Genomic DNA, 15,974 nt, shown 5'->3' with positions numbered 1-15,974 from the left:
CGGTCTAATAATGTACTCGGGTGTGTGTGTGTGTGTGTGTGTGTGTATATAATTGCTTTATATCAGGGGTAGGGAACCTATGGCTCGCGAGCCAGATGTGGCTCTTTTGATGACTGCATCTGGCTCTCTGATAAATCTGAGCTGACATTGCTTAACACGATAAGTAATGAATAATTCCACTTGTAATCACATTGTTAAAAATAATGTTCAGAATATAAAACATTCTCATGCATTTTTAATCCATCCATCCGTTTTCTACCGCACCTGTTCGAGAAGTTGCGTTAATGGTAAGAAGTTATTTATTTATTATTGGTTAGTGTGGGGCTTGCCCTCCTGGGGGTTCTTCAGACCCCCAAGCACCGACATGAGAGCCTGCTTCAGGGTTACAATATTGTTTTATTTTTCAATAAGTCTCTCAGTTGCTTTCCAGCAATAGTATTTCGAGCCCCAACCCAGTCTCTCCGCCTGGCTGCTGCTTATAACAGAGCGACAGGTGATTAGATAACAAGGCCCAGGTGGGCCGTCTACGCACCTGTCGCTGCAGGCCCGCAGGCCACGCCCCCTCCACAGTTAGCTTCAGAATAATAATGTTATTACAAAGAATAAAATACCTATTATACTCTAGAAATGTTGGTCTTACTTAAAAATGCACGTGTTTAGTTGTGTTCAGTGTTAGAAAAAATATATGGCTCTTACGGAAATATATTTTAACATATTTGGCTATTTGGCTCTCTCAGCCAAAAAGGTTCCCGACCCCTGCTTTATATTGTCCAATGTCCGATCCTAGCTGTGAAATGGTAAATGGTTGTACTTGTATGTTGCTTTCTACCCCCTTTTTTTAAGGAACCCAAAGCGCTTTGACAGTATCTCCACAATCACCCATTCACACACACATTGACAGACTGATGGCGGTGCAGAATCACGATCACATCACCTCTGTGGTGCAGAAGTGATGTGGTTGAAAAAAAAAACAACTGAAAAAGTGAAGAGCAACGCTTCCTAATCCACCCACAATGCAGTGCTTAGTCTCCATCTGCATGCAACGTGGGAGGCTATTGTGTGAACCCTCAGATCTGATACCGTACAAAACACACACACACTCACACGCACACACATCATTCAATTAAAGCTGCCCGGAATGAAGTGTGAGATGTTTGTATGTACATGATGCATGTTCGCCTGCAGCTCATCTCCACCAACCAGAAAGGAGACAAAAAGCTTTTCCCGTTCAAAGCGTTTGTTTATTTCCAATACAAACAAAAGCGGGGATGACACATATAGGCCTGATCTTCTATAGCAGGGGTGCCCACACTTTTTCTGCAGGCGAGCTACTTTTCAATTGACCAACTCGAGGGGATCTACCTCATTTATATATATCATTTATATTCATTTATTTATGAAAGAGACATTTTTGTAAACAAGTTAAATGTGTTTAATGATAATACAAGCATGTGTAACACATATAGATGTCTTTCTTTCACGAAGACAAGAATATAAGTTGGTGTATTACCTGATTCTGATGACTTGCATTGATTGGAATCAGACAGTAATGATGATAACGCCCACATTTTCAAATGGAGGAGAAAAAAAGTTGTCCTTTCTGTACAATACCACATAAAAGTGGTTGGTTTTTGGCATCTAATTCATCCAGCTTCCATACACTTTACAAGAAAAACATTGGCGGCAAATTCCGTAGCTTGCTTGATTGACATTCACGGCACCCGAGGGTCTTGTGAGATGACGCTGGCTGCTGCCAGTTCATTATTATGAAAAAATGACAGAGAGGAAGGCGAGAAACACTTTTATTTCAACAGACTTTCGCGCCGTCCCTTCCGTCAAAACTCTAAAGGCCGACTGCACATTTCCTATCTTCACAATAAAAGCCCTGCTTCATGCTGCCTGCGCTAACAAAATAAGAGTCTCGGAAAGCTGGCGTGCACAAGTGATGTGCACGCCAGCTTTCTGAGGGATCGCTTGTGCACGCCAGTTTTCCGAGACTCTGTATTTAGTTAGCGCAGGCAGCATGAAGCAGGGCTTTTATTGTGAAGATAGGAAATGTGCAGTCGGCCTTTAGAGTTTTGACGGAAGGTACGGCGCGAGAGTCTGTTGAAATAAAAAGTGTTTCTCGCCTTCCTCTCGGTCATTTTTAATAATAATGATCTTGCAGCAGCCAGCGTCATCTCACAAGACCCTCCGGTACCGTGAATGTCATTTAAGTGACGTCTTGGTGAAAATTGATGATCACTAATTTTTAGGTCTATTTTTTTCAAAAGCCTGGCTCGAGATCGACTAAAACACCCCCCGCGGTCGACTGGTAGCTCGCGATCGACGTAATGGGCACCCCTGTTCTATAGGTTTGTGTGTACTAAAACACATTCAAATTTGATAGCGCATGCAAAGCTGATCTCCCAAACTTTAAGTGAGTGAGTGAAGTGAATTAATTAACTCATATCATGTCTTGCGTATGAGCAGTAGAAGCATTTAAAGGCCTACTGAAATGAGATTTTGTCATTTAAACGGGGATAGCGGGTCCATTTTATGTGTCATACTTGATCATTTCGCGATATTGCCATATTTTTGCTGAAAGGATTTAGTAGAGAACATCGACAATATAGTTCGCAACTTTTTGTCGCTAATGAAAAAGCCCTGCCTTTACCGGAAGTCGCAGACGATGACGTCGCAAGTGTGGGGGCTCCTCACATATTCACATTAATTTTAATGGGAGCCTCCAACAAAAAGTGCTATTCGGACTGAGAAAACGACAATTTCCCCATTAATTTGAGCGAGGATGAAAGATTTGTGTTTGAGGATATTGATAGCGACGGACTAGAAAACCAAAAACCAAAAAAAAAAACAATGAAAAAAAAAACGCAAAAGCATTGGGACGTATTCCGATGTCTTTAAACACATTTACTAGGATAATTCTGGGAAATCCCTTATCTTTCTATTGTGTTGCTAGTGTTTGAGTGAGTTTAATATTACCTGATAGTCGGAGGGGTTTGTCCACGGGTGTCTTGAGGCCATGTCTCATGGGTGTCGACGGCAGCTGTACGGACGACACAAGCTCAGCTGATATCCGGTAAGTGGCGACTTTTTAACCACAATTTTCTCACCAAAACCTGCTCAATTGCTCTGTTTATTGCAGTTCTGAGTGTTGCTGGGTCAGGTTTGGTTTTGGAATTGGATTGCATTGTTATGGTATTGCTCTGTAGTGGTTTGATAAAAAGTGATAAAAAAAATAAAAACATTTATTTTTCAAATTTGAGAATCGATTCTGAATCACACAATGTAAACAATTCGATTCGTATTCAAATCGATTTTTGTCCCACACCCCTAATAATATAAATAAGGGAAATGGAGCGTGATGAATCCACAGAGTGTGTTTGTGGAGATTAGCTGTAGAGTGTTACCATATATACATATATATATACATACATTTTATATATATATATATATATATATATATATATATATATATATATATATATATATATATATATATATATATATATATATATATATATATATATATATATATATATATATATATAAGGGAAATGGAGTGTGACAAATCCAAAAACTGTGTGTGACACTATCTGTGGAGATTAGCTGTAGAGTGTTACCAGAGTGTTGAGCGAGGGGCAAGTCCGCAGGGCCACCGGGGTTAGAAGTAGCTGTGCTTCCCTAGATGCAACGCTACTCATAGCCCACCCTCAAGAGACAGAGCCAATACGTCCCCAAATAGGCCCACAGACGACAAGGATGGGTGGGAGGGAGCTTCAAATGAGGTGAAACATACCCTCGATTCGGCCATCAGCGCCAGGATCCTGTCAAGCCTCTCGGTCATAGAAATCTCCGCGGGGTTCGTATTCTGTCAGAAAGTGTTGGTGACGAAGCCCAAGATGCAAAGATGGCGGGCTTGTTGCAGGAAAACATGATTTTAATGTCCAAAGGAAAAGCAGGAAAACAGGAATCAGGAACCAGGAAACAGAAACCACATTACAGGAAACAGCAAACAGGAACCAGGATACAAGAGACGAGGAACCTGGGAGAACTGGAGCCAGCAAACAGTCCACAGAATACAATACACCAGCTGGAGGGCGAGGCAGGTATAAATCGCAGCTTGATTGGCAATTGCCACCAGGTGTGCCAGACTGCCAACAGGTGAGGGAATCAAGCGCTCAGGAAGACGTACAGGAAAAAGAACCAAAATAAGAGCGCTGACAGGAAATACAACACAAACACAGGAAAAAACTAAACATAACCAAACTGTCAGTGACAACCCTGACAAAAAGCTTTGTATGCCTACCCTTTCCACATTCACTTTGTACATGTCAAATAGAGAAAAGATAACAAACAAAAAACCCCCCCGAAAAAACAAGAAATCGATCTCGAGATAAAGAAACACAAGAAATGACTCTAGAGCATGGGCGTCAAACTCTGGCCCGCGGGCCAAATTTGGCTCGCCGTGTAATTTCATTTGGCCCTTGAGGCAGTATGAAATTAACATTAGAGCTGGCCCCTCCTGAAAATCTCCCGGGGTAAACATCCCAGAAATTCTCCCCATTTCTACCCGGACAACAATATTGGGGGCGTGCATTAACGGCACTACCTTTAGCGTCCTCTACAACCTGTCGTCACGTCCGCTTTTCCTACATAGAAATAGCGTGCCAACCCAGTCACATAATATATGCGGCTTTTACACACACGCACACAAGTGAATGCAAGGCATACTTGTTCAACAGCCATGCAGGTCACACTGAGGGTGGCCGTATAAACAACTTTATAAATCTTACAAATATGCACCACACTGTGAACCCAATCCAATCCAATCCACCTTATTTATATAGCACATTTAAACAACAATAACGTTTCCAAAGTGCTGCACAGCCGTGTTAAAAACAATTGTAAAAAAAAAATATATATAAAACCAATAAAAACAATACAAAAATAAATATGATTAAAAACTATTTTAAAGGGTAAAATCAATTAAAACAGTAAAATAGAAATCAAAGTGTATAAAAAACACAGAGGACAACAGAGGACCACACAACTCACGTAGTGTTAAAAGCCAAAGAATAAAACCAATAAAAACTATATAAAAACAAATATGATTAAAAACTATTTTAAAGGGTAAAATCGATTAAAACAGTAAAATAGAAATCAAAATGTATAAAAAAACACACCAAACAAGAATAACAAACACATTTCGGGAGAACATCTGCACTGTAACACAACATAAACACAACAGAACAAATACCCAGAACCCCTTGCAGCACTAACTCTTCCGAGACGCTACAATATACCCCCCCCCACACAATAATTAATGTTTTACTCATGCACTTTCTCCTACTACTTCAAGGCTTGAATGTTTGATTAATTTGTTATTGCTATTTTATTTGCAAATTTATTATTAGCCTGTGGAAAAAGTTTATTTTGATATTTACCTCAGAGGGCTGCAAATAGAAAAGAGGCATTACATTTTTATTTAAATTTTATTTGATATGCAATTGATATTTTTTAATGATTATTATTTAAAACTCGATTTTACATGTCACTATAAAGTTATATAAGCCTTGCTTGTTCAATATTCAATGCAAAACTCGTTTGGGTCCCGAATAAAAGGTTAATTTGTTCAAGCTTGGCCCGTGGCTCTGTTCAGTTTAAAATTTTGGCCCACTCTGTATTTGAGTTTGACACCCCTGCTCTAGAGTATCTGTCAAAATCATAATACTTGATCAAATGCATTGTTAAGCATGTAAATACTCAGGTGGTAGCATAGTGGGCCGCCAACCCAATGGTTGCAAGTTCGATCCCCAGTTCCCCTGCCACCATGTCAAGCAACCTTGAGTAAGATACTGATACAAGATACAAGCTCCTGATGCTGTGATGTCAGTAGGTAAATGTGAGCACCTTGAAAGTAGAAAAGCGCTGTACAAGTAAAATCCATTTACGGCTGTGAGAAAATATCACTCCGGATGGACAGACGATGGACGGTCAGAAAAAAACAAAAAGAGTAGACATGTATATTCAGCAATATCATTTCATAATTGTATTGCTGGTAGATGACTTAAAGAACTGCTAAAACAAATTAGTAGCATAAAATAAATGACATGGGAAATTATCTTGGGCTCATCAATGCTGCACTAAAATACAAAAAATATCCTACATTAAAAATAAAACAAAGACAATAAGAATATATAGAGCGTTTTCCGTTCGGGCTCCAGTACTCTGGAATGCCCTCCCGGTAACAGTTCGAGATGCTACCTCAGTAGAAGCATTTAAGTCTCACCTTAAAACTCATCTGTATACTCCAGCCTTTAAATAGACCTCCTTTTTAGACCAGTTGATCTGCCGCTTCTTTTCTTTCTCCTATGTCCCCCCCTCCCTTGTGGAGGGGGTCCGGTCCGATGACCATGAATGAAGTACTGGCTGTCCAGAGTCGAGACCCAGGATGGACCGCTCGTCGGGACCCAGGATGGACCGCTCGGCGGGACCCAGGATGGACCGCTCGCCTGTATCGATTGGGGACATCTCTACGCTGCTGATCCGCCTCCGCTTGAGATGGTCTCCTGTGGACGGGACTCTCGCTGCTGTCTTGGATCCGCTTTGAACTGAACTCTCGCGGCTATGTTGGAGCCACTATGGATTGAACTTTCACAGTATCATGTTAGACCCGCTTGACATCCATTGCTTTCGGTCCCCTAGAGGGTGGGGGAGGGTTGCCCACATCTGAGGTCCTCTCCAAGGTTTCTCTTAGTCAGCATTGTCACTGGCGTCCCACCGGATGTGAATTCTCCCTGCCCACTGGGTGTGAGTTTTCCTTGCCCTTTTGTGGGTTCTTCCGAGGATGTTGTAGTCGTAATGATTTGTGCAGTCCTTTGAGACATTTGTGATTTGGGGCTATATAAATAAACATTGATTGATTGATTGAAGAAAACAGGTTACTTAAAAGAGGAATGAAACCAAATATAATTTAGGATCAAAAAGAGTATCTTTTATACATAAAAGTAAATCAGTTCAGGTCAAACATGTGGATTTGTTCACTTTGTCACATTAAGAATGGCAATGGCATAAAATACTTTTTAAAATTACCTTTGACCAGTGGAACCCTTGAGCGCCTTTTTTCACTGCAAGAACTCAAACTGACAGCACACAGGATGTGAGTAGTCTGCCAGAATCCTCTGAGCTTTCCTCCTCATCCTGTCAGTAAATATATGTCTGAGAGGCTTTTTGGGGATGTCCCACAATTTTAAATTGATGTGTTTTAGTGTCTGCGAGGTTTAATGCGGTTTGTTTCGCCATATAGGAAATATATTATTATTATTATATGAGTTGAGTTTGAGTTGAGTTGAGTTTGAGTTTATTTCTAACATGCAAGCATATGTTCAGCTTTGCTTAATCCATTCCATAATTTAATTCCACATACAGATATACTGAAGGTCTTAAGTGTTGTACGTGCATACAAATGTTTTAAATGACATTTTTCTCTATTATTATATTTATATAATACATCTCTTATATGAAAAATTGCGCAGCAATATGCATTTTATTTCTTTTGGATCATTCCAGACGCATGAATACAACGCATCAGTGGGCTAAAAAAAGTTCCTGTTGTCTAGAGATTGCGATTTTAAGCAGCCCACCCGGTGGAGAGCATAATAACATGGATGTGGCGGGAAATGAGGGTCTCAATGGCCACAGCCAGTATAGTACATCCAAAAAACCTTGTTAAAATAGGGCGGTCCGCGCCACTTTTGCACCAATTGTACACTCAGTCCTAGTAGATCACATGCAACACGGCCACTATAGTACACACCCAGGTTGTACGGTATCCCGATACTAATGAATTGCGAATGGTACTATATTGCCTTTGAAAAAGACCTTTACTTTTACGTACCTTTACTTTGTGACGTACAGAGCCGAGGAGCATGTTGTGTGTGTCAGCACACACAAAGAAACAGTGTGGAGAGGAAAAATGGAAAATAAAGGCAATTCTTCAAAAACTATCAATCAAAGTGACACATTGAACATTAAAGCCCCGCTCACACAGCTGTTTGGCGTGACGCCATGTATTAAAGACACTTTACCCACCTGCTCCCAGTGCCACCCACACTGGTTTAAATGTAACTTAGATATGTGGTTTCACTATGTAAAAGCGCTTTGAGTCAATAGAGAAAAGCGCTATATAAGTATAATTCACTTCACTTCACTTCACACTCTACTATGCAAAGCGAAAGCCATTTATCAACAACATCCAGAAACGCCGCCGGCTTCTCTGGGCCCGAGATCATCAAAGATGGACTGATACAAAGTAGAAAAGTGTTCTGTGGTCTAACGAGTCCACATTTCAAATTGTTTTTGGAAATATTCGACCTCGTGTCTTCCGGACCAAAGGGGAAGCGAACCATCTGTGATGGTATGGGGGTGCACAATTGCCCAAGTTAAAACCGCACACGTAGAGTAAAGTAATGCAAGTGAAATGATTGAATTTTGTAAAAAAAAAATCTTACAATTTATGTTTATCTTTAACAAAGGGTGTTTCACCTGGTGAATGTATTAGTTGTGTACTTTTAGCTATTGTATTGTGTGGAGGGAGATGTTGCCAGCGCTGCCTGCAGGAGCAAAAGTCACCGCCTCTGTCCATGCTGAGGACAGAGCCCCATCAGACGAGGGCGTGGCAGTGCTAACGGTGAGACACAGCTGGCAGGTGATTAGATTTCACAGGTGGTAGGTGTTGATCTAATCATCTGTTGTATTTAACAGTGAGCAGCCGGGAGCAGGAGGGGAGAGAGGATACGGACGTGACTGAAAAGTCACGTTCTACTAGGAGAGAAAACTTTTGTTGACAACATTATTATTAAAAAACCTTTTTAAACCTGGACGCTTGGCCCCGGTGCCGTGTCTGACGTTGGGACCGCTCGGAAGCGACTTCCATATATTGTTTTTAGCATTTACTAGTAATGGCATTTATCTTAAAGCACAGACCAAGAGTGGCAACAATAAATCATGAAGCATTTAATACAATCTCAATAGAGCTTTCTATCCATTTCTTACATTATGGTAGGCTACATCTAAATGTAGATGTAGCGGTATAGCTCGGTTGGTAGAGTGGCCGTGCCACTAACTTCAGGGTTCCAGGTTCGATTCCCGCTTCTGCCATCCTAGTCACTGCTGTTGTGTCCTTGGGACACTTTACCCACCTTCTCCAAGTGCCACCCACACTGGTTTAAAAAACAAACAAACATGTAATTTAGATATTGGATTTCACAATGTAAAGCGCTTTGAGCCACTAGAGAAAAGCGCTATATAAATATAATTAACTTAACTTAATTGTAAATTGTTATTTAAATGCAAGAAGAAAAGCCCGATTTGTTAAATGCCTTTAAATCTTTATCAATCAATCAATCAATGTTTACTTATATAGCCCTAAATCACTAGTGTCTCAAAGGGCTGCACAAACCACTACAACATCCTCGGTAGGCCCACATAAGGGCAAGGAAAACTCACACCCAGTGGGACGTCGGTGACAATAATGACCCAGTGGGACGTCGGTGACAATGATGACTATGAGAACCTTGGAGAGGAGGAAAGCAATGGATGTCGAGCGGGTCTAACATGATACTGTGAAAGTTCAATCTATAATGGATCCAACACAGTCGCGAGAGTCCAGTCCAAAGCGGATCCAACACAGCAGCGAGAGTCCCGTTCACAGCGGAGCCAGCAGGAAACCATCCCAAGCGGAGGCGGATCAGCAGCGCAGAGATGTCCCCAGCCGATACACAGGCAAGCAGTACATGGCCACCGGATCGGACCGGACCCCTTCCACAAGGGAGAGTGGGACATAGAAGAAAAAGAAAAGAAACGGCAGATCAACTGGTCTAAAAAGGGAGTCTATTTAAAGGCTAGAGTATACAAATGAGTTTTAAGTTAGTCTTCTAAAATTGTTCTTTAAGTGCAATAAGAAACATATGTTTAATGTATCGTGAGATTTTTTGGGAAAATGAAGACAAAAAATATATATTTTTTTGGGCTCTTCTTTAAAAAAAAGATATCGAAATACATTTTGGTACCAGTACCAAAATATTGGTATCGGGAAAACCCTAAGAGATGTAATTTTATTGTTTGCACTCACTGTTTTGCGCGTGGTATTTGGATCTTGGTGGATCAGTCACTTAATGGCTTATATTTTGGAGATCATGTTTTCCTCCAAGCCATTATTCCACTTGGCTTCTCTCACTCAGGAGTTACGGCGAGCAGTTTGCAGTCTCCGTCTGCATTTCTACATGCAAGTGTGCAAATGAACATCCAAAAGTCTTGCGTGTGTGTGTGTGTGTGTGTGTGTGTGTGTGTGTGTGTGTGTGTGTGTACTGTATGTGCCTGACCTCTACCTCTCCAAATGGAGCTAAGCACCAAAATAAAACAGGGTACATTTTGTGACAGGGAAATAATTTTCTTCTTCCACTTTTCTTCCGTCGTTGAACCCTCCCATAATCCTAATCCCCGCCAACACGTTCCGAAGGCTGCATTTTTTTTTTTTTTGCCATTTTCGTCCTGGATTACGAAGTTGTGGATGATGATGTCGTTGCAATTAACCCACATCCATTTTTGACTGTTTGCAATAAAAATGTATCCTTTCGACTTCCTGCCGACCGTATATCAATTCTATTTAGCTTTTATGTCATTTTACTTACTAAAGTAGTCACAGTAACACTCTTCAGTACGTGTTATGGTATCACCACACCTTAACTGTGACCTGAACACGGAAGTCAAGCACCACCCACCTCGGAACGACGCGTGCAGCAGGCGTTTGCTGCAGGGATGTCGCCTCGTCTCACGGCAAAAAAAATAGTCCCTTCTTGTCGGGAGAACAACTCGCCATGGCTTCGGACCTGATATTTCCGTTAGGTAGACTTTCCTTTGTCCATTTCTGCTCGCTTGTGGCTTATCAGTAGAAAGAGAACTGCAGCCAAAATACCATCGCTACGGCACGGGTCGAGGGTCAAAATGGAAGAACGTGCAATAGATATCCAGCTGTTATATAATGTTTTGCCATCACTGAAAATGTATAGTTAACGTGTTATTGTCATGCTAACTTTGATAGCCCTAATATATAATAATAATGTATCTATATACAGTACGCATGTATATACAGTAGTGGTCAAAAGTTTACATACATACATTTCTCCAACTTATATTTTTAAATGACAGAGTGATTGGAGCACATACTTGTTTGTCACAAAAAACATTCATGAAGTTTGGTTATTTTATGAATTTAATATGGTTCTACTAAAAATGTGACCAAATCTACTGGGTCAAAAGTATACATACAACAATGTCAACATTTGGATACATGTCTCTTGGCAAGCTTCTCTGCAATAAGGCGCTTTTGGTAGCCATCCACACGCTTCTGCTTGAATTTTTGACCACTCCTCTTGACAAAATTGGTGCAGTTCAGCTAAATTTGTTGGTTTTCTGACATGGACTTGTTTCTTCAGCATTGGCCACATGTTCTCAATGGTGTTTTAAGTCTTGACTTTGGGAAGGCTATTCTAAAACCTTAGTTCTAGCCTCATTTCGCCATTCCTTTAAACACTTTTGACGTGTGTTTGGGGGTCATTGTCCTGTTGGAACACCCAACTGCGCCCAAGACCCAACTTTCGGGCTGATGGTTTTAGGTTGTCTAGAAGAATCTGGAGGTAATCCTCCTTTTTCATTGTCCCATTTACTCTCTGTAAAGCACCAATTCCAAACAGGCCCAGAGCGTAATACTACCACAACCATGCTTTATGGTAGGCCTGGTGTTCTTGGGATTGAAGGCCTCAGCTTTTCTCCTCGAAACATATTGCTGGGTATTGTGGTCAAAAAGTTAAATTTTTGTTTCATCTAACCACAGAACTTTCCTCCAGAAGTTATTGTCTTTGTCCTTGTGATGTCAGATGAAACACCATTTTTTTTATAAAAATTGTTTTCGTATATTTTTGTATCCAATAATTGTCCTAGGTGAAAGTAATATGCCACTATAGATTTTGTAAGTCAACATTATTCCTAGTTTATTTTACTATATGCAGTGTCCTTTGCAGTGGACAGTCACATCTAGCTATCATCTTGTCCACTATTTTGATATGTATTATAAAAACACATTATTTACAATGTAAAGCCTCTAGTTTAACATCGCTTAGCAAGTTTTTTACGTTACATTTTACACTTAAGACTATATTAACACGTACTTATCTCTTGTGCCCATAGAACTTGTACAGCAGTCACTTTTGGGAATCACAGCTCTTCTATATTTTTGGACAAATCACATAACACGGGAAAAAAATGCAGCTGCTTGCGTTCTTGCAAAGGGCTTTCTTGGCAATAAGGCTGTGGAAATGCACTCATGAAAGTTGTATAACGGTGACAGTTTGACACTGGAACAGATTATTTCTATTACTTATTCATTCTGTGAGATGAAAAAAAAGTTGGAGACATCCCAAAAAATTCCAGTATTGAATCTCACAAGCTTGCACAGCTGTACCGACTGAAGTGTGTGAGACTTGTGCAACATAGCGATGCCGGATTTGTTCCTTCAGGGATGCGTCGGACAAGAACACAGCGTAAGGTAAGCAACAAAAGACTTATTAAACCAATAAAAATGGCTAGGAATAAAAATACTGGTGCTAAGCAGAACGGCAAACAAATGGCGCTAGCATGGAAGCTAGGAAAACGAACAGAAACACGAAACTTGGCACAAAGGCACAAAAGAGAAAACAAAAACTACTAGCATGAAAGCTAGGAATAAAATAAACCACCGCGCGAGAGCTAGCGAGTAATAGCATGAAAAGTAAGTCATCAACAGTTGCATGAAAGCAAACTAGGATCCGAGACAGAAGAACGAAAAGGGGCAGCAATCACGAAGAACAGATGTGCGTAAACGGAGAGTAGCAGGTGGAGCTAATAAACAACCATGGTAACAGACTAAATAAGGAACAATGGCAAACATTGGCAGACTATAATACAGAAATGGAACAAAACAAGAAATATGGTATGATCCGACCATCGGATCACAACAAAGTGTCCAGTAAGTTTATGTGACTATTTGCAGGCTTACCCGTCCAACTGCAAACATAAAGAATTTTTTTTTTTGAATGTTTTGTTCCACAGAGGCAGAAGTGAGCTGCAGCAGCAGAGCTCAGTAATCCTGCCCTCCATGCCTCGCTGCCACATACTCTTTATTTACCACTGGCGGCTTCAAATTGAGACCGTGATCACATTTTCCACACCGTTCTTCAGTCGAGCACTCACTTTTTTCGAGCTCACTGGCCTTGCCAGTCAAGTGAGGGTTATACCCCACCCCTTCTCCCCCCCCAGCCTGCCTCTAGATGCCTTCAGGGAGTCATCAATAGTCGACCCTGACATTTGCTTTGTTTTCTTCATGCCTCTGCTCTGTTTCCTCGCTGGGGCGGACAATCCATTTGATAAACCGAGAGGTGGGCACCGAGAGGGCGAGAGAACGGGTTTGAGATTGGATTAGCGCAAGAGGTGGATTAATCAAAGCCACCGCTGTGTGACAACAGACAACTTGGCTATTTCCTACTAAGGTCTGCTGGATCGATACTTAGTCCTTTGTCCCCCTTAAAGTTTCCAGAAAAAGACCAATAAAAAACAAAAAAACAAGAGAAGCCACAATTGCACTAATATTTTGAGAATAAGGTTGTCATTTCTTTTTTCTCATTTATTAATTATTTTGTTAGCTACTCAGGCAAATGACATTGTTGATGTAGATGCCCATATTTGCTGTACATATTTCCTTTTACAAAAGAAAAAAGTGTGGGATACTTCTCTTGTTGCCTTATTTGTACTTGACTTTATCAAATAGATTTATATTATTAGTTGGTGCCGCCTGACTGGAGCAGGAGGGGATAGAAAGAGAAAAGAAGGAAGACCGAGGGCGAAACTGCGGGGACAGAAGGGGGACAACAATAACAACAAGTATAACAACAACATAACAGCATCAGCATATAGGATATGTACAAATATGATGGTAAAAGTGATAGCAAAGAAGCAGTTAGTGAAGTAAATATCAATAACACGGAAATGACAATGAATATTATTACACTACAAATGGAGTAATACAAATACCAATAGAAAGAACACTATTGATAATGAATAATAGCAATAATTACCTCTATTATCAACAATACAATTGTTTCAAATGCAACAGTACATATATGTAATGATAACTTGAAATCCAAAACAAAGCAGATGAATGGAGGGGAAGTGTTACGCCTGTTCGGCATTGTGATGCCGGGTTCGATTCCCTCGAGGATGCATCGAGTGAACACAGCAAAGGTAAGAATATAAACAATTTATTTAACGAAAATGATCTATGAAACAAAACACTGGTGCTAATAAAAAGGCAAACCAAAGACGCTAGCAAAAAAGCTAGGACATACAACAATGAGAACTAAACTGGCACGTAGGCACATAAAAGAGCAAAACAAAACATAGAGCATGAGTGCTGGAATGAGAAAAGGGTTTAGCGTGAAAAGCTAGCGAGAATATACATAGGATGACAAGAGTGCAGACGTAACTCATTGCGTGAAAGCAAATCATGAACCCAGGCTGAACAAACAAAAGAGGACGGCTTATAAAGTGACGGTGATTATCTGTAGCAGGTGTGCGGGGCGTGAGCAGCAGGTGAACTGATGAGTGACCATGGTGACAAAGCAAACAGGAAATAAGGAGTCGGATAAATATACAAAATAGAAAAATAAATAGTGTAGATCTGAGCAGCAGATCGCAACAGGAAGAAAGAAAAGCGAACTGTATTAACCTTGTAGATTGTTATAGTAACACCAGGTTAATAGGTTAAGCTTGTAATGTGCCATGTGTTACCCAGTTTCCCCGAGGGCAACAACTTTAATATATGTTTGATGAAACATGATTATATGCATGAGTAGATGTATGTAAATATGCTCGCATATGTACAGTATGTGTATATGTATGTTTGTACAGTGAATGTGCATCTTGTGTGGATGTACGAACTTTGAGTGTGTATGTATTGTATTTGTGTATATATGTGGGAGCATAGGTACCTATGTGTACGTATGTATGCCATCCATCCATTTTCTACCGCTTATTCCCTTTCGGGGTCGCGGGGGGCGCTGGCGCCTATCTCAGCTACAATCAGGCGGAAGGCGGGGTACACCCTGGACAAGTCGCCACCTCATCGCAGGGCCAACACAGATAGACAGACAACATTCACACTCACATTCACACACTAGGGCCAATTTTAGTGTTGCCAATCAACCTATCCCCAGGTGCATGTCTTTGGAAGTGGGAGGAAGCCGGAGTACCCGGAGGGAACCCACGCATTCACGGGGAGAACATGCAAACTCCACACAGAAAGATCCCGAGCCTGGATTTGAACCCAGAACTGCAGTACCTTCGTATTGTGAGGCAGACGCACTAACCCCTTTGCCACCGTGAAGCCCCATATATATATATATATATATACATACATTTTACAAAAAAAACATCATGACAATAAACCATTTATCCACAAAAATAACTCTTAAACATAATCTTCATGATACCTTTTGGAGTTCTTAGGCGTTGCCTTTGAACAGGCTGACATGTTTGCAAGTAAGTTAAGTTTGCAGAAGCACACATGCGTGCCTTCAGGGTTGGCAGCAAGAAGAAGTGTACAGAGAGGAACAGATGGATTCACACATGCACGCTCACTACCCTTCAGACTCACACAAACACATTTTAAAAGGTCACACGGACTTAAACCTAAAAAAAAATGAGCCAAAAATAAAATCCACACTCCTTTGGTAAATGCAGTGGTTAAATATACCTCCTCTTCATTCCAAACACACACCGCTTCAACACACACATGTGCCCAGCGCATTCTCCAAGGGATAATGCAAAGCCCGCCTGAATCCTGCAGCAGTCGCTGTTGTTTTTGTTGTCGTGGTCGTCAT

The sequence above is a fragment of the Nerophis ophidion genome, linkage group LG26 (genome assembly GCF_033978795.1).
Source record: "Nerophis ophidion isolate RoL-2023_Sa linkage group LG26, RoL_Noph_v1.0, whole genome shotgun sequence".
Taxonomy (NCBI): Eukaryota; Metazoa; Chordata; class Actinopteri; order Syngnathiformes; family Syngnathidae; genus Nerophis; species Nerophis ophidion.
This window is presented reverse-complemented; position numbering follows the sequence as displayed.